This window comes from Canis lupus, chromosome X, assembly GCF_048164855.1.
Source record: "Canis lupus baileyi chromosome X, mCanLup2.hap1, whole genome shotgun sequence".
NCBI lineage: Eukaryota > Metazoa > Chordata > Mammalia > Carnivora > Canidae > Canis > Canis lupus.
In genome coordinates this window covers 57,664,074-57,685,134 of record NC_132876.1, presented here as the reverse complement: position 1 = coordinate 57,685,134, position 21,061 = coordinate 57,664,074, and the positions used below count along the sequence as shown (strand labels likewise).

At 34.9% G+C, this 21,061-nt stretch overlaps 1 protein-coding gene across 4 annotated transcripts in view; it reads right to left on the bottom strand.

Annotated features, from left to right (window-relative positions):
* CHM (CHM Rab escort protein) overlaps window positions 1-21,061 on the bottom strand; it is a 243,980-nt gene that overhangs the window by 29,654 nt on the left and 193,265 nt on the right. The window lies entirely within an intron of this gene.

Sequence of the window (21,061 nt, the reverse complement as noted above, 5' to 3'; positions counted from 1 at the left end):
TAGAAGACAAAGTAATGGAGAATTAGGAAGCTGAGAAAAAGAGACAAACAACTACTGGATCACAGAGAAGATTTGAGAGATCAGCAATAACATAAAGCAAAACAATGTTAGAATAACTGGAGTCCCAGAGTAAGAGGAAAGGGGGGACAGGAGGCTTATTTGTACTAATTATAGCTGAGGACTTCCCTAATCTGAGGAAAGGTACGGGCATTCAAGTCCAGAAGGCACAGAGAACCCCTCTCAAAATAAATAAAACTCGGTCAACAACTCGACGACATATAATAGTGAAACCTGCAAATTTCAGAGATAAAGCAGGTGGAGACCAGAAGTTCTTAACCTACAAGGGTAAGAACATTAGACTGTCAATATACCTATCCACAAAGACCTGGCAGGCCAGAAAGGGCTGGCATGATACATTCAGGGTACTAAACAAGAAAAATATGCAGGCAAGAATACTTCATACAGCAAGGCTGTCATTCAGAACAGAGGAGAGATAAAGAGCTTCCAGGATCAAAAGAAACTAAAAGAATATATGACCACTAAACCAGCTCTGCAAGAAATATTAAGGGGCATCCTGTAAGCAGACAGAGAGAGAGCCCAAAAGTAACAAAGAGCAGGACAAGGAACAGAGACAATCTACAGAAACAGTGACTGTACAGGTAATGCAATGACATTAAATTTCTATCTTTCAATAATTCCTTTGAATGTGAATAGATTAAATGCTCCAAAAAAAGACAAAGGGTAGCAGACTGGATAAAATAACAAGACCTATCGATATGCTGTCTACAAGAGACTAAATTCAGACCCCCAAACACCTCCATATCGAAAGTAAAGGGGTGGAGAACAATTGGACATCAAAAGAAAGCTGGAGTAGCAATCCTTATATCACATAAACTATATTTTAATAGTAATAACAAATGAAGGAAGATACTATATCATAATAAACAGGTTCTATCCAACAAGAAGATCTAACAATTGTAAATATTTATGTCCCTAACTTGGGAGCAGCTAATTATATAAATCAATAATTAACAAAATTAAAGAAACACATTGACAATAAAATAATAGTAGGGGACTTTAACACCTTAATCACAGTAATGGAATGGACAGATCCTCTAAGCAGAAGATCAACAAAGAAACAAAGTCCTCGAATGACACACTGGACCAGATGGACTTCACAGATATATTCAGAGCATTCTATCCTAAAGCAACAGAATACACATTCTTTTTGTGTGCACATGGAATATTCTCTAGAATAGATCACACAGTGGGGTCACTAATCAGGTCCCAACTGGTACCTAAAAACTTGAGCTATTCCCTGCATATTTTCAGACTACAATGCTTTAAAACTTGAACTACATCACAAGACAAAATTTGGAAGGAACACAAATACATGGAGGCTAAAGAGCATCCTACTAAAGAATGAATGGGTCAACCAGGAAATTAATGAAGAGTTTAAAAACTTCATTAAAACAAAATGAAAATGAAATACAACTGTTCAGAATCTTTGGGATGCAGCAAAGGCTGCCCTAAGAGGGAAGTATATACCAATACAGGCCGTTCTCAAAAAACAAGAAATGTCTCAAATACACAACCTAAACTTACACCTAATGAACTGGAGAAAGAACAGAAAATAAAGCCTAAATTCAGCAAGAGAAGAGGAAAAAATAAAGATTAGAGCAGAGACCAGTGAAATAGAAATCAGAAGAACAGTAGAACAGATCAATAAAGCTAGAAGTTGGTTTTTTGAAAAAATTAACAAGATCCATAAATCCCTACCCATACTTTTCAAAAAGAAAAAAGGACCAAAGAAAAAAAGAAATCATAAATGAAACAGGAGAGAGATCATAACACACACCAAAACCATACAAACAATTATAAGAGCATATTGTGAACGACTATATGCCACTGAATTAGGCAATCTGGAAGAAATGGATGCATTCCTAGAAACATATAAACTACCAACACTGAAACAGGAAGAAATAGAAAACCTGAACAGAGCCATAACCAGTAAAGTAATAGTATCAGTAATCAAAAATCTCCCAACAAGCAAGAATCCAGGACCAGTTAGACTCTCAGTGAAATTCTACCAAATATTTAAAGAGGTATTAATACCTATTCTTCTGAAGCTGTTCCAAAAAACAGAAATGAAAGGAAAACTGCCAAACTCATTCTATGAGGCCAGCATTACTCAATCCCCAAACCAGACAAAGACTCCAAGAAAAAGCAGATTTACAGACCAATATCCCTGATGAACATAGATGCAAAAATTCTCACCAAGATACTAGCTAATAGGATCCAACAGTACATTAAAATGATTATTAGGTCGCTCAGTGGATTAAGCATCTGCCTTTGGCTCAGGTCATGATCTCAGGGTCCTGGGATCAAGCCCCACATCAGGCTTGTGCTCCGTGAGGAGTCTGCTTCTCTCTTTCCCTCTGCCCCTTCCCCTGCTTGTGCACACACTCTCTCCCAAATAAATAAATAGAATCTTTTTTTTAAAAAAAAAGGATTATTCACCACAACGCAGTGGGATGTATTCCCAGGCTGCAAGCAAGATTCAAGAGCTGCAAATCAATCAATGTAATACAACACATTAACAAAAGGACAGGAACCAAATAATCCTCTCAATAGATGCAGAAATAGAATTTGACAAAATATAACATCTTTTCTTGATTAAAAGTCTCTGCAATGTAGGGACAGAGGGAACATACCTCAATATTATAAAAGCCATATATGAAAAACCCACACCTAATATGATCTACAATGGGAAAAAACTAATAGCTTTTTTCCTAAGGTCAGGAACACGACAGGATGTCCACTCTCATCACTGTTGTTCTATATAGTACTAGAAGTTCTAGTCTCAGCAATCAGACAACAAAAAGAAATAAAAGGCATCCAAATTAGCAAGGAAGAAATCAAACTGTCTCTCTTAACAGATAACATGATATTTTATATGGAAAACCAGAAAGACTCCACACAAGAACTGCAAGAATTTAGCAAAATGGCAAGATATAAAATCAATGCACAGAAGTCAGCTGAATTTCTATATGCTAACGATGAGACAGAAGAAAGAGAAATTAAGGAATCGGTCTCATTACAAGTGCACCAACACCCATAAGATACACCTAGGAATAAACCTAACCAAAAAAGTAAAGAATCTGTACTCTGAAATTTATGTAATACTTATGAATGAAATTGAGGAAGACACAAAGAAAAACATTCCATGCTCATGGATTGTAACAATAAATATTATTAAAATGTGTATGCTACCCAGAAAAATCTACACATTGAATGCAATCCCTATCAAAATATCATGAACATTTTCATAGAGCTGGAGCAAATAATCCTAAAATTTGTATGGAACCAAAAAGACCCCAAATAGCCAAAGGAATGTTGAAAAAGAAAACCAAAGCTGGTGGCTTCACAAGGTCTGGCTTCAAACTCTATTACAAAGTTGTAATCATCAAGACAGTTTGGTGCTGGCACAAAAACAGACACATAGATCAATGGAACAGAATAGAGAACCCAGAGATGGATCCTCAACTCTATGGTCAACCAGTCTCTGACAAAGCAGGAAAATACATCCAATGGAAAAAAGAGTCTCTCCAACAAATTGTGTTGGAAAAATTGGACAGCACATATAGAAGAAACTCACCATTTTCTTAGCCATACACAAAAATAAACTCAAAATCTATAAAGACCTAGATGTGAGACAGGAATCCATCAAAATCCTAGAGAACACAGGAAGCAACTTCTTTAGCCTCAGCTGCAGCAATTTCTTGCTAGACACATCTTCGAAGGCAAGGGAAACAAAAACAAAAATGAACTATTGGGACTTCATCAAGATAAAAAGCTTCTGCTCAGCAAAGGAAACAGTCAACAAACTAAAAGACAACCTTCAGAATGGGAGAGGGTATTTGTAAATATCTTATCAGACAGGGAGCTGGTATCTAAAATCTATAAAGAATTTACCAACTCAACACCTAAAAGACAAAAAGTCTGGTGAAGAAATGGGTGGAAGACATGAACAGACATTTCTCCAAAGACTTACACATGGCCAGCAGGAACATGAAAAAATGCTCAATGTCACTCGGCATCAGGGAAATAAAAATTAAAACCACAATGAGATAGCTCCTCACACCAGTCAGAATGGCTAAAATTAACAAGTTAGAAAACAACAGATGTTGGCGAGGGGAGAAAGGGGAATCCTTTTATATACTCTTTGTGGGGGATACAAGCTGCTAAAGCCATTCTGGAGAACAGTATAGAGGTTCCTCAAAAAGCTAAAAATAGAGCTACCCTAGGACCCATCAATTGCACTACGAGGTATTTATCCAAAGGATACAGTGATTTGAAGGGGCACTGCACCCAAATGTTTATAGCAGCATTGTCCACAATAACCAAAACATGGAAAGAGCCCAGATGTCCATCAAGAGATAAATGGATAAAGAAAATGTAGTATGCATGCATACACACACACACATACACACAGGAATATTACTCAACCATCAAAAATGAAATCTTACCATTCGCAACAATGTGGGTAGAACTAAAGGGTATTATGCTAAGTGAAATAAGGCAATTAGGGAAAGACAATTAACATATGATTTCATTCATATGAGGAATTTAAGAAACAAAAAGATTATCCTGGGGAAGGGAGCAAAAAATAAAACAAGGTGAAATCAGAGAGGGAGACAAACCATAAGAGACTCTTAACTACAGGAAACAAACAGGGTTGCTGGAGGAGAAGTGGGTGGATGTGCTAACTAGGTGATGGGCATTAAGAAGGGAACTTGAAATGATGAGCACTGGGTGTTGCATACAACTGTTAAATCACTAAACTCTATCTCTGAAACTAATAATATACTATATAGTAATGAATTTAAATAAAATTTAAAAAATTACTGTAAGAAGCAGTATATTATGGTGAGTAAAATATATAGGCTCTAGAGTCAGACTGACTGGATTTAAAGTTTGCTTCTCCCTACTACAAGTTCTGTGACCATGGGTAAATCGTTTACCTTTTCTGTGCTTCAGTTTCCTCATCTGAATAATACAGAAGACAATGGGCTGAATCACAGAATTTTTGTGAGGGTTAAATTAAATCAATCAAAGTACTTAAAACAGTGCCTACACATATTGTTTAATAAATGTTATCATTATTATAAAAAAAGAATAAATGTTAACCCCTAGAGGGAAGTTCAAGTTTCTACCAAAAAGAGGAACAAATATCTAAATGCATGAATGAGGCAGGGAAAAGTTTGAAAAAGGTGGTTAATATATGAACTAGGACTCAAAGGATGAAGAAACATTTAACTAGTTGGCAAGGCCACATCAGGGCAAGGGAAGAGTTTGTGCAAAGGCACAAAGGGGAGAGAAAGCATGATAATATTAAAAATAATACTTTGTTATATGTAGTACCCATACCCAGTATATTAGCAATGGTATTCTTTTTTAAAAATTTTATTTATTTATTTATTTCAGAGAGAGAGTGACAAAGAGAGAGAGCACACAAGCATGAGCGGGGGGGGGGGGGGCAGAGGGAGAAGCAGACTCCCTGCTGAGCAAGGAGCCTGATGTGGGGCTCATTTCCAGGACCCTGGTATCTCGACTAGAGCCACTCAGGCACCCCAGAAATGGTATTCTTGCATCAAGAGTAGCTGCCATTTCTTATATGCTTAACTCTTTGTCAGGCACTGTGAGATAAATGTTTTATAAATACTGAATCTTTACAACAGCTCTAATTCATATATCCATTGGCATGCAATGTTTCCTAGGAGCTCAATAAATATTTGTTAAATGACTATCACTGTGGAATGGTATGACACTATTTTCTTTATTGTAAGAGAGGAAAAACCCCATAGTTTTAAGGTTGGCACAATGTGATGACAATTTATGAGAAGAGAGAAAAGTGTATGAGGGAAGCATTTAAAAAAAAGATTAGCCTTAGTTTCCTTATATATAAAATGGAACTAATAGTACCTACTTCAAAGGGTTAAGAAATGGAAATATCGAATGGATATTTCCAATGAAATAACTAACGGGAGTACTTACCTCATTACTGACTCCCAGCAAATAATTCACAAAAGCTGTTACTATTATTATTATATTTCAAAGATAAACATCATCATATGACCTTGGACAAATGATCTTGCCATCTCTACTCCTTCTAGGCAGGCCTAAGACCTATACAATAGTCTTGATTACTCTTACCCGGCTGACTGACAGTCCCTGTGTGAAATGCAAGAATGAGTAGAGATTGTAAGTTTGCATCACTACAAACTGCTTAAACATATACTGTCAAGGAGTATACTTCATCCAAAAGCAGGGATCTCTCATAATTGGAAAGTGCAGATGCTCTACTACTACGTCTAACCATACAATATTTGTACTCTGAAGAATTTAATATGACGGAAGTTCTTTGACCTTTGTAGTGATTCCATAAATAAATATAACTATATTATATGAGAAAGCTATTCAGACAAGTACATACTTGTAAAACATATTTTAGTGTTTCTCCCCCAAAATACACTGGACATTAAACTATGTCAAAATACCAGGGAAATGTCCAGGGGATAGTTAAAATAACTATAACTATAAAATAGTTATCATAAAATAACTATGATGTTGCTTATAAAAGAAAATGTGAAGGTTACAGTTCCACTTCATGCTACTTATGACTGAAGAAAAGTCATTCATTGTCTTCAATAAGTAGGAAGGCTTTTCTGAATAAGCTAATATGAAGAAGAGGTGTGGGAATGGGAGAGTATACACATACACATAAATAAATGAATTAAGTGGGAACAGAATCCAGATGACAATGAAGGAAGGAGCCATGTGAAAAAAAACTTAACTTCCCTAAGTTAGGTCACTGATTACTATGGTACAGGGCAATTTGGGAAAGCAGTTTAAAATTTCAAGAAATATTTACCAAATTAGGAAGATTTGAGAATATGAAGATTAAAGATAAATAGTTAAATGTGATGACCACATGGAACATTTTTATATCTTATAGTGGCCTGGAAATATACACCTGAAACTGTGGATTCAATTGGACATAATCAAAATATAACTGTCAAATATGTGGTAGGTCAAATTTTAATCACACTATTATACATTTATGCAATATGATCCTTTATATTTGTGGCAAATCAAAGTAAACAAACAGAAAAATGTGTCAATTATCTGTATTCTCATCATTTAGGGATAACCACTCTATGATTATTTTGGTATATACTCCTTGGAATTTATTTGGGTAATAGGAGGATGTATCAAAACATGCACAAATGTGTGTGTTTATGTGTGAATAAATACACATGAATATATTTATTCCTCACAATAAAAATTAGTTTAAAAATTTTACTCATAAAACTTACATAAGCAAACCTTACATTATCATAATACGGAACAGCAAAGTCTCTTATGTACCTTTTTTTTGTCATAAAATAGAAGTTTATTTGCAAACACAAATGGCCAATGACAACCCCCTTTACTGCCAACATCCTCTAGTACGTTGCCAGCAGCTCGCCCCAGCCCTTAACCTTCTCATCATCTACCTCAGGGGAGATGAATTCAGACTGAGTTGTTCTGCCTTCTATCTTTTTTGCAATACTCTTCAATAAAGATTTCCTTGTCTTTTAAACTTTGATGCAATCTTTGCTTTGACACCACCTTTTCACCCTGAAAAGGCATTTCATTCTTTTGTAGTGGTGGCTTTCAAACGTTCACGTGTTTCTGAATCACCTATAGGGCTTCTCAGAACATGGTTTCTGAAGTAGAAGGCCAGAGTTGGGTTTTCATATATTTCCAACAAGTCTCCAGATAAGATATGGCTGGTCCAGAGACCATATTTTGGCCTAATTTTTCCACAAACTGTTTTAAACTTCTTAGGCCCGGAGGTTCCAGCACATTTGTTATAATGAAGTCACTTCTGGAGCTGATAGAGATGTATTCTTCAACACAATCTTCTCACTTTTTTAATGTTTATGTTAATTCCAGTAGAGTTAACATATAGTGTTATATTTGTTCCAGGTGAACAACACAGTGATTCAACAATTCTGTACATCACTCAGTGCTCATCATGATAAGTGTACTCCTTAATCCTCATCACATATTTCAGCCATCTCTCTACCTACCTCCTCTTGGATAACCCTCATTTGTGCTCAAACAAGGGCTTGTTTCTTGGCTTGTCTCTCTCATTTTTCCTTTGATCATGTTTCATTTCTTAAATTACACATGAGTGAAGTCAGATAGTATTTGCCATTTTCTGACTTATTTCACTTAGCATTATTTTTAGCTGCATTCATGTTGTTGCAAGTGTCAAGATTTCATTATTTTTATGGCTGAATAATATTCCACTGCATATATATAGACCACATCTTCTTTATCCATTCACCTATTGATGGGCACATGAGTTGCTTCCATAAATTTTCTAGTGTAAACAATGCTGCAATAAATACAGGGGTGTATGTATTCCTTCAAATTAGTGTTTTGTACCTCTTGGTAAAAAAAAATACACCAGTTCTATTTTTAACTTTCTGAGGAACCTCTATATTATTTTACACAGTGGCTACAGCAGTTTGCATTGGCATCAACAGTGCACAAGTGTTCCTTTTTTTTACACCCTTACCAATACCTGTTTTTTTTTCTAAAGTTGATTTTAAGCATTCTGACAGGTATGAGATGATAGCTCACTGTAATTTTGATTTGCCTTTCCCTGATTTTAAGTGATATTGAGAATCTTTTCATGAGTCCATTGGCCATCTGCATGTCTTCTTTGGAATAATGTCTGTTCATGTCATCTGTTCATTTTTAAGTTGGGTGTTGAGTTGCAGAAGTTCTTTATATATTTTAGATAGGAACCCTTTATAGAATATGTCATAACCAAATATTTTCACGCATTCTGTGAGTTGCCTTTTAGTTTTGTTCACTGTTTCCTTCACCTTGCAAAAGCTTTTAATTTTGATGTAGTTCAGTATTTTATTTCTGGCTTTGCTTCCCTTGCCTTAGGAGACATATAACATAGCAGATGTCAGAAAAATTATCAAATATGCATGGCCTCTAGGATTTTTATGGATTCATGTTTCACATTTAAGTCTTTAATTCTGGATTTATGTTAACCTATAGTGAAACAAAGAGGTCCAGTTTTTCCAACTCCACTTGTTTAAAAGACTTTTTCCCACTGTGTACTCATTCCTCCTTCATCAAAAATTAATTCACCATATAATTGTGGGTTTATTTCTGGGTTTTCTATGCTGTTCCACTGATGTATTTGTCCTTTTTGGGGTCAGTACTATACTGTTTTGATTAATACAGCTTATAATATAAATTGAAGCCTGGAATTGTGATATGTTCAGTTTTTTTCTTTATGAAGATTGCTTTGGATTAGGGAAATGCAAATCAAAACTACAATGACATTATTACCTCACACCTGTCAGAATGTCTAAAATTAAAAAAGAGAAGAAACAACAGATGTTGGCAAAGATGTGGAGAAAAAGGAACCCTTGTGTGCTGTTGGCAGGAATGCAAACTGGTACAGCCACTGTGGAAAACAGCATATAAGTTCCTCGAAAAGTTAAAAATAGAACCACCATATGATCCATTAATGGCACTACTGGCTATTTACTCCCAAGATACAAAAATACTAATTCAAATGGATACATGCATCTGTATGTTTATTGCAGCATTATTTACACTAGCCAAATTATGGAAGTAGCCAGTGTCTACTGATAGATGAATAAAGATGTGATGTGGGTGTGAATATTTTATATATATATATATATATATATATATAAAATATATATTGTAAATATATAATTATATATAATTATATATATATAATATATGTATGAAACATTCAGCGATAAAGAATGAAATGTTGCCATTTGCAACAATATGGATTGAGCTAGAGAGTACAATAAGTGAAATAAGTCAGGGAAGAACAAATACCATCTGATTTCACTCATACATGGGATTTAAGAAACAACATAAATGAGCAAAAAAAAAAAAGAGAGAGAGAGAGATGGAGACAAACCAAGGAACATATTCTTAACTACTGAGAACTGATGGTTTACCAGAAGCTAAGAGTGTAGGGCAATAGCTGAATAGGTAATGGAGATTAATGAGGGCACTTGTCATGATGAATTCATACTGGGTGATGTATGAAATTGTTGAAACACTATATTGTACACCTGAAACTAATACAACACTGGAGGTTACCTACACTGAAAGAAAATAAAATAGAATAAAATAAGATAAAATAAAAAAGATAGCTTCCACTGTTCAGGGTCTTTTGTGGTACAAATTTTAGGATTGTTTCTTGTAGATCTGTGAAAACACTAACGGAATTTCAAAAAACAAGAGTTTTATGATTACTGATTCAATTTCATTGCTGATAATCACTTTGTTCAAATTTTCAATTTCTTCCAGCTTCAATTTTGGTAGGTTGCATGTTTCTAGGAATTTATCCATTTCTTCTAGGTTGTCCAATCTGTTGACACATAATTTTTGAGACTATTTTCTTATTGTTTGTATTTCTCTGATATTCTTTTAGTTGTGATTTTGTTTGAGTCATCTGTTTATTTGATAAGTTTGGTTAGAGGTTTATCAATTTTATTTTTTCAAAGAACCGGGTCCTGGTTTCATTGATCTGTTTATGTTTCTGTATCATATATTTCTGCTCTAATCTTTTTTTCCTTCTTTTTTCCAGTTTTGGGTTTTGTTTGTTCTTTTGGAGGCTCCTTTAGGTGCAGGTTAGGTTCTTTGTAGGAGATTTTTTTTGCTGCTTGAGGTAGGCATGTATTACAATAAAGTTTCCCTTAGAGCCACTCTTACTGCTTCCTAAATGTTTTGAACCATTGTGTTTTCATTTTCATTGGTTACCGTGTATTTTTTTTCTTCCTTGAATTCTTCATTAAACCATTTATTGTTTAGTAGCCCGTTATTTAACCTCCATGTACTTGTGCTCTTTCCAGATTTTTTCTTGGGTTGATTTCCAGTTTCACAGAATTGTGGACAGAAAAGATGCATGGTTGGGGAAGATGGCAGTGGAGTATTAAGGAACCTAGGATCACTTTGTCCCATAAATACAAGTAGATAACTACCAAATCACCTAAATACTCCAGAAATCAACCTGTAGACTTACAAAACAAACTCCACAACTACAGGTCTCAAGGAGAGGCCACATGAAAGAAGGTAGGAAGTGCAAAGACATGTTTTGAGAGTGAAATGGATTGTGGCTGCTATGGTGGAGAGGGACTAACAGGTGCAGAAGGTTGAAAGATGGACTAACACACAGGGGAGTCCATGGGGAAAACAAATCCCCATAGCAATTGGCTTGGAGTGAGAGGGGTCAAATTTTGTCCATTCTTGCAACCAGCAGGACATAATTCTACAGTCTTAAAGGTAAGCAGGCTTGGCTGGGGGAGAACTGAAGGGCATAGTGCTGCTGTTGGAGAGAAGGCAGGGCAAACAATCCATGGACATACAGCATGGAAACAATGATCTGAAGAGCCCATTCTGGAATGGGCAGATTATCTGCTCATATTGGAGCATATCCTAGAGAGCATAGACTCCCTCCTGAGAACAAAGGAACAGGCAGGTACCATTTCCCTCCCCAACCCCTAAGCATAAGCACAGAGCCACCTGCAGGAAGTGGCACGGTGCTGACACTTGGGACCTAACTTGCTTACATTGAGTCCTGCACCTCATGCCCAATGCTCCAGTGGAACCAACCTTCCAAGTCACTAGCATCAGTCCCAGAGAAGGAGGGCCCCTACCCCCAGAAGATTGGCCCAAATCCCTGCCCACACCAAAACTCTTCACCCAAGGATTTTGAAGAGGCTTGGTTCAGCAGCACTGCTGAAAGCTCTCATTTCATAAGCAGACTAGAGCACATCTAATTAAAACTCACCACATTTAGAGCAATGCCCAAACATTATCCACAATAGGCAAAGAGAGCCTCTGCTGACAAAGACATGAAGGATAAAGAAAACACAAGAGCAGAGCACACAGAGCAGATGTTGAAGATACTCCCTGAAGCACCAGGCCCTCGGTAACAGCAGACACCGTGCTGAGGGCACTATAGGACCTCTTCTTCCTAAGTCCATTGCCACAAAGAACAGGAGGCACAGTTGACCTTCCAAACACATACAAGCAGGTACAGACACACAAAAGAGAAAAAAGAGGGACTTGTGCTAAATTAAAGAAAAGGAGAGAGCACTGCAAGGCACTCTAGGACCTCTTCCTCATAAAGTCACTACTTTCAAGAGCAGAAGATATACTTATTTTCTTAACAAAAAGAAGCAGACACAGAGAGGTAGACAAAATGAAGAGACAGAGAAATTTATCCCAAATGAAAGAACAGGACAAGGCCACAGGATATAAGCAAAAGAGACATAAATAACATGCCCAATAAAGAATTTAAAGTAATTATCATAAAGATACTCAATGGACTTGAGAAAAGAGTAGAAGACATGAGTGAGACCGGTAAAACAGATAGGAAATAACACTGTGGAGAGGAAGGGCTCAATAAACAAAATGATACCAGGCTTGATGGAATGAACAGCAAAAAGCAGAGCAACAAATTAATGAACTAAAAAGCAGAGTAATGGAAAGTAATCAAGTTGAAAAAGAGACAATAAAAGTATGCAAAACGAGAACAGACTTAAGAAACTCAGGGACTCTATCAAACCTAATAGCATTCACATTATAAGAGTCATAGAAAACAAGAGAGAAAAAAAGAGGCAGAAAATTTATTTGAAGAAATAATTGCTAAAAACTTCTCTAGTGTGAAACAAATAACCAGATCAAGGAGGCACAGACACCTCCAAAAAATCAAATAAAAGCAGATCCATACCAGATTTATTGTAATTAAACTGAAAAAATACAGTTATTTAAAAATATAATTAAAGCAGCAAGAAAAAGACGACAGTTAAATACAAGGAAAACCCCATAAAGCTATCAGGGGATTGTTCAGCAGAAACTTTGCAGGCCAGAAGAAAGTTGCATGATATATTTAAAGTGCTAAATGGGAAAAATCTGAAGCCAAGAATACTCTATCCAGCAAGGCTATGGTTCAGAATAGAAGGAGAGACAGTTTCCAAGACAAACAAAACCTAAAGGAGTCATGACCACTAAACAAGCCCTGAAGAAATTTTAAAGGGGACACTTTGAATGGAAAGGAAAGATAAAATATTGACAGTATAAAGGTAGAAAACACAAAAGCAGTAAAAATGAATATTTCTGTAAAAAGTCAGCCAAGGAAACAAAAAAAAGGGTATAAAAAATAAAACCACACATCTAAAATGTAAGGAGAAAAGTAAAGAATGGGTTCAAACTAAAATGACTATCAACTTAATGTAGACTGCTACATGGAGAAGATGTTATATACAAACCTAATGGTAACCACCAATCAAAAAACCAATATAGACATGCAAAGAACAAGGAGAAAGAAATTCAAATATATCGGTAAAGAAGACCATCAAACCATGAAGGAAAGACAAGAAAGGATCAGAGAAAATATCCAGAAACAACCACAGAAGTAGAAATAAAATGGTAGTAAATACATATCTATCAATAATTACCTTGAATGCAAATGGACTAATAAACACTCCAGTTAAAGGACACAGGGTGACAGAATGGATAAAAAGACAAGACCCATCTATATGCTGTCTACAACAGGACCATTTTAGACCTAAACACACCTACAGATTGAAAGTAAGGAGATGGAGAAAAAGTCATCATGCAAATGGATGTCAAAAGAAAGCCAGGTTAGTAATACTTGTAACAGACAAACTAGGCTGTAATAGACCGTAATAAGAGACAAAAGAAAGAATACTAATATAATAATAAAGGGTACACTTCAACAAGAAGATAGAACAATTGTAAATGTTTATGCACCCAAATACACAAAACTGTTAATAACAAAGGAATTAATCAATAAAATAATAGCCAAGGAATTTAACACTCCACTTACATAAATGGAGAGATCTTCTAAACAGAAAATCAACAAGGAAACAATGGCTTTGAATGGCACACTGGACCAAATGGACTTAAAAGGTATATTCAGAACATCCCATCCTAAAACAGAATACACATTCTTTTCAAGTGCACGTAGAATATTCTACAGAATATATCACATATCAGATCACAAAACAAACCTCAACAAATTTGAAAAGATAAAGTTATCTTTATCTTTGTACATCTCTTCTAAACACAACATCATAAAGCTACATGCCAACCACAGGAAAAAAAATCTTGAAACCAAAAATACAGAGAGGTTAAATAACATGCTACTAAACAATGAATGGGTCAACCAGGAAGTAAAAGGAAGAATAAAAAAAGTACATGGAAACAAATTAAAAGACAATGGTTCAAAACCTTTGGGTTGCAGCAAAAGCAAATCTAAAAGGGCAATTTAAAGCAATACAGGCCTACCTCAAGAAGCAAAAAAAAAAAAAAAAAAAAAAAAATCTCAAATGAACAAGCTAACCTTGTAACTAAACAAGCTAGAAAAAGAACAAACAAAATATAAAACCAGCTGATGGAAAGAATAAAGATCACAGCATAAATAAATGATGTAGAAAATAAAAAAAACCCAATAGAGCAGATTAACGAAATGAAGAGCTGTTTCTTTGAAAAAGTATGAAGTTAATAAACCATCTAGTCAGACATATCAAGAAAAAGAAAGGACTGAAATAAATACAATCACAAATAAGAGAAATACCAACCAATACCACAGAAACACAATTACAAGAGAATATTATGTAAAATTATATGCCAACAAATTGGACAATTTAGTGGATTAATTATTGGAAACCTATAACCTACCAAAACTGAAACAGAAAGAAACAGGAAATTCGAACATTGATTACCAGCAACTAAATTTAATCACTAATCAAAAAAATCCCAACAAACAAAACTGCATGGCCAGATGACTTTACAGGTGATTTCTACCAAACATGTATTAAAAAATTAATGCCTATTCTTCTCACACTTTTTCAAAAAAAAAAAAAAAAAGAAAAAGAAAAGGAAAACTTTCAGTTCATTCTATGAGGCTTGTGTCACCCTGATAACAAAACTAGATATAGTCACCACTATAAAACAATACTAGAGGCCAGTATATCTGATGAACATAGATGCAAAAATCCCCAACAAAATACTAGCAAACCGATTCCTACAATACCTTAAAAAAATCATTCATCACAATCAAGTGGAATTTATTTTGGGGATCTAAGGGAGGTTCATTATATGCAAATCAATCAACATGATACATCACATTAGTGAAATAAAGGATACAGATCATATAATTATTGCAATAGACACAGAAGAAGCATTTGATGAAGTACAATATCCATTCATGATAAAAACCCTCTACAAAGTAAGTCTGGAGGAGGCAAACTTCAACATAATAAAGGCCTTACATAAAAGCCCTACAGTGAACATCATATTCAATGGTGACAACCTGAAAGCTTTTCTGCAAAGATCAGGAATAACACAAGGATGTCCACTCTTACCACTTATATTTAACATAGTACTGTTAAGTAACAGTACTAACAACATAACAAGTCCTAACCACATAAATCAGACAACAAAAAGAAATAAAGGGCATCTAAATCAGTAAGGAAGAAGTAAAACTTTCACTATTTGCAGATGACATAATACTATATATGGAAAACCCAAAAGACTGTACCAAAAACTACTAGAACAGATAAATTAATTCAAGAAAGTTGCAGGATACAAAATGTACAGAACTCTGTTGCATTTCTATACACCCATAATGAAGCAGCCAAAAGAGAAAGTAAGGAATCAATCTTATTTACAATTGCACCAAAAACAATAAGATAACTAGGAATAAATTTAATCAAAGATGAGAAATATTCATACTCTGAAAACTATAAAACATTGATGAAAGAAACTGAAGACAACACAAACAAATGGAAAGAGAGTCCATGTTCATGGATCGGAAGAACAAATATTGTTAAAATGTCTATACTAACCAGAGCAATCTAGAGATTCAATGCAATCCCTATCAAAATGCCATCAATATATTTCAAAGAAATAAGAACAAACAATCCTAAAATTTGCATGGAACCACAAAAGATCCCAAATAGTCAAAGCAATCTTGAAAAAAGAAATAAAACTGGAGGTATCGCAATTCCAGTTTTTAAGTTCTACTACAAAGCTGTAGTAATCAAAACAGAAAGGTACTGCCAGAAAAATAGACATACAGATCAATGGAACAGAATAGCAAACCCAGGAATAAACCCACAATTATATGGTTAATTAATCTTCAATATAGCACAGAAGAATATCCAATGGGAAAAGAGTTTGTTCAATAAATGGGGTTGGGAGAAGTGGATGGTAACACACAAAATGAAACTGGACACAAAATAAATTCAAAATGGATTAAAGATCTAAATGTGAGACCTGAAACCATAAACATTCTAGAAAAGAACACATCAGTTGCTTCTAGATATGTCTCCTGAGACAAGGGAAACAAAAACAAAAATGAACTATTGGGACTTCATCAAAATAAAAAGCTACTGCACGGTGAAGGAAACAATCAACAAAACTAAAGGGCAGCCTATGGGATGGGAGAAGATATTTGCAAATGACATATCTGATAAAGGGTTAGTATCCAAATTAAAGAACTTAGTAAACTCAACACCCCAAAAACAAATAATCCAGTTAAGAAATGAGCAGAAGCCTTAATATACATTTTCCAAAGAAGACCCAGAGATGGCCAACAGACATATGAAAAGTTGCTTGTCAGTACTGACCATGAGGGAAATGCAAATCAAAACTACAAGGAGATATCACCTTGTACATATCAGAATGGCTAAAATTAACAACACCAGAAATAACAGATGTTGGTGAGGAAGCTGAGAAAAAAGAATCCTCTTGAATTCTTGGTGGTAATGCCTATTGGTCCAGACACTGTAGAAAACTGTATGCAGGTTCCTCAGAAAGTTAAAAGCAGAACTTCCATAGAACCCAGCAATTGCACTACTGGGTATTGACCCAAAGAATACAAAAACACTAATTCAAAGGAATACATGCACTGCAATGTTTATAGCACCATTATTTTCAATAGCTAAGATAGGGTATCATCAGTCCATCAACTGATGAAAAGATAATAAAGATGTGGTATATATGTATATACACAATGGAATATTATTCAACGAGAAAAAAATGAAATCATGACAACTGCAACAACATGGATGTAGTCAGAGACTATAATGCTAAATGAAATAAGTCAGAGAAAGACAAATACCATATGATTTCATGCATATATGGAATTGATAAAACAGAACAAATGAGCAAAAGGAAAGAAAGAGAGACAAAGTAAGAAACAGACTGTTAACTAAAGAGAACAAACTGATGGTTACCAGAAGTGAGGTGGGTGGGGGGATGGATGAAATACATGATGGGGATTAAGGAGTGCAGCTGTCGTGATGAGCACTGGGTCATGTATTGAATTGATGCATCACAATATTGTACACTTGAAACAACACTGTATGTTAACCATCTGGAATTAAAATAAGAATAAGAATAGAAGATGAATGGTGTGACTTAGATCTTGTATTGAGACTTCTTTTGTGACCTGATATTGGATCTGGAGTGGAGAATGTCCCATGTACTCTTGAAAAGAATATATATTCTGCTGTTTTAGGATGTAATGTTCTGAATATATCTGTTAAATTATCTGGTCCAGTGTGTCATTCAAAGCCACTGTTTCCATTGATTTTCTGTTTGGATGATCTGTCCAATGATATAAGTAGGGTGTTAAAAGTCCCCTACTATTATTATATTACTATTTCTGATACAAGTACTACTACTCTGGCTTTCTTTTGACATTCATTTGCTAGATAAATGCCTCTCCATCCCCTCGCTTGTGATCTGTAGTTTCAGTAGAGATCATGGCAGGATCCTGGATTTCCACTCCTCCCCAGCAGTAGTGAGGAACTGGGGTGGTGTCAGTGGAGGCCAAATGGAGAGTCAGGTCTCCCACCATTGCCTGAGTAATGAAGCCATATCCCTTTCTCTATTACGTCAATGAAGACCATGTGGGGGGCCAGTAACAAGGCACTTCTGTGCTCTTTCTAGCCTGGGTGGAAATCAGTTGAGGCTTATTAGACAGCCTACACTATAATCACTCTGCAGTAATGAGGAGGTTCTGCAACCTCCAGGTGCCAGCAGAGGGCAAGTGAGGAACTGCCACCTCCCTGGCTAATAAAGTGGCACCCTCTTCCCCCACCAAGCAGTGTCAAAGGAAGCCTGCTAAAACAGAATAAAATCCAAGTCCCACTACTGAGTAATAAAAATGCCTAGGTATCAATCCAAAACTACTCATTATACCAAGAAATAGGAAAACCTCAACTTGACTATAAAAAGACAATCGACAGATGCCAACAGGACATTAGCTGTAAGATTTAATGCAGCCATCATAAAAATGCATTAGTGAGCAATTATAAACCTGCTGGAAACAAATTAAACAACAATCTTCACAAAGAAAGAGAAGGCCTCAGAACATAGGAGATTTTTTAAAGGACAACCAAACAAAATTTTAAACTGGAAAAATACAATAATTTTTTTAATAATAAATTTATTTTTTATTGGTGTTCAATTTGCCAAAATACAATAATTAAATTAAAAAAAATCTCAATGGATGGGTTCAAGAGAATGGAATGGACAAGGGGAAGAATCAAGGAACTTGAAAGTAAAACCACAGAAATGATACAATATGAAATGAAAGAAAATAGCCTACATAGAAACGAAGAGAAAAACACATAGCACATAGTTTGGGCTCTTCTTGTTCTTTGTACTATCTTATTATTGTTATTACCCTAGCTATATTCCTTTGTATAATCCACTGTCCCTAGGATGATACATTCCTCTTAATAGATACAATAAATATTTTTGAATAAAAAAATGAACAGAACCTAAGAGACATGTGGAACCATATAATAGTTATGTCACATGAGTCTCAGAAGAAGAGGAGAAAGAGCATAAAGCTGAAAAGTATTCAGAGAAATAAAGGATGAACAGTTTCTGAATTTGGTAAAAGACATAAACCTGTAAATTCAAGAGGCTGCACAAATATCAAATAAAATAATTCCAAAGAAATCTATGCCAAGACACATCATATTAAAACTTTTAAAAATTAAAGACTAAGAAAAATCTTGAAAGCAGCCTGAGGGAAGAAGTAACACATTAACTACAGGGAAAATAATTTGGGTAACAGCAGATTTCTTATTAGAAACCATGGAGGCCAGAAGGAAGCACAACTTATCACAGACTCAGCAATAAACAGGAATGTACTGTTGATACATGCAACAAGCTGGGTGAACCTTAAGAAAATGATACTCAGTAACAAAGAAACTCAAAAGATTATTTATTGTTTTAAATTAAAAAATTTAAAAATTTAATAAAGAAAAAAGATTACCTATTGTATGATTCATTCTATATGATATTGTCAAAACAACAAAATTACTAAAGTGGAAAACAGCTTAGTGGTTGCTAGGGATTAAGTAGCTAGTGTTGTGAGGGAAGGATATAGCTATGGCTATAAAAGGGTAATACTAAGGAGATCCTTGTGGTGATGGTCACAATAATCTACACATGTGATGAAATTGCATATGCACATTATAACAATATCAAACTCCTGATTTTGATATTGTAGTATAATTTGGTAAAATAGAACTACCGGAAAAAATTGGGTGAAGGGTACCTGGGACTTCTCAGTTCTATCTTAACAAATACTTATGAATCTATAACTGCAAAATAAAGAAACCTATACACTTTGACCCAATAATTCCACACAAAGTTTTTTTATAATGTATACCTTCTTTTAAAAAAAGATTTTATTTATTTATTCATGAGAGACACAGAGAGAGAGAGAGAGAGAGAGAGACAGAGAGACAGAGAGACAGAGAGGCAGAGACACAGGCAGAGGGAGAAGCAGGCTCCATGAAGGGAGCCTGATGTGGGACTTGATCCCGGGTCTCCAGGATCACGCCCTGGGCTGAAGGCGGTGGCTAAACCACTGAGCCACCTGGGCTGCCCAATACAAAGAGATTTTTTAAAAATAATGGAATTTCACAAATATTTGTTTATTAGGTTGACTGTTTCTTATAGGACTATGATGTAACAATCTTCAAGACTCTTAATCTCAACAACATGGGATTAAATAAAAATGGCATATCCACAATCACTGAAAATATCATAGATATGCAAAAAGACTATTGTATTAAGTATTTTTAAAAAGTAGAGTATAAAACAATATATTAAATAGCATTGCATATTTATGGAAATATGCATGTATACACTTATAAAAAAACAAGATAAAGAAACACACACCAAGTGTCTATTATCTATGGGTAAAAGGATTATCGTAGTTTTACTTTTCTTTTGTACATCTTTCAAATTGTCAATAGTATGTATTATTAGACTGGATATACAAAAACATTTCATACAGAAAAATAATTCATAAAAATTTACAAAAAATATTCACAAATATAAAACAAATGTAATTGTATCCAAGATACTAGAACAGATAAAAAGACATGAAAAAACAAGATAAGTAATAGGGAAAAATAATGGTAATTGTCATGGTAATAATTTATTTAATTCAAAAAATCACTATAAAAGGTGAAAACCAACAATGAGCTACTTTTCAAACTGAAATTTAGGACTATGGCAAAAAGGGACAAGTTTTCTTCATTCTTCCTGCTGGCAACAGGCTCCCAATTCTCTCTGTTTAACCGTATTTTTGATATCTTTTAGTAAGTAGTAGTTCTACACTTGAAGACATAGTCATGTCTTCATGGACTATGCTAAACCAGATTAGTCTTCCACTTCTCATAATTCATATGATGGTCTGAATAAAACTTAATATAAGTTTACAGTATTTTAAAAATTCTAACATGCTTCCCTCCTATGAATCTCTACAGTCCACTATTCGTTAGTACTTCTCTTGTGGTACTTTCATATTCTCCTCTTACAGCTACTTTTGTGTGTCTTATTTGTTGCACTAGATTGTGAGTTCCCTAAGGTC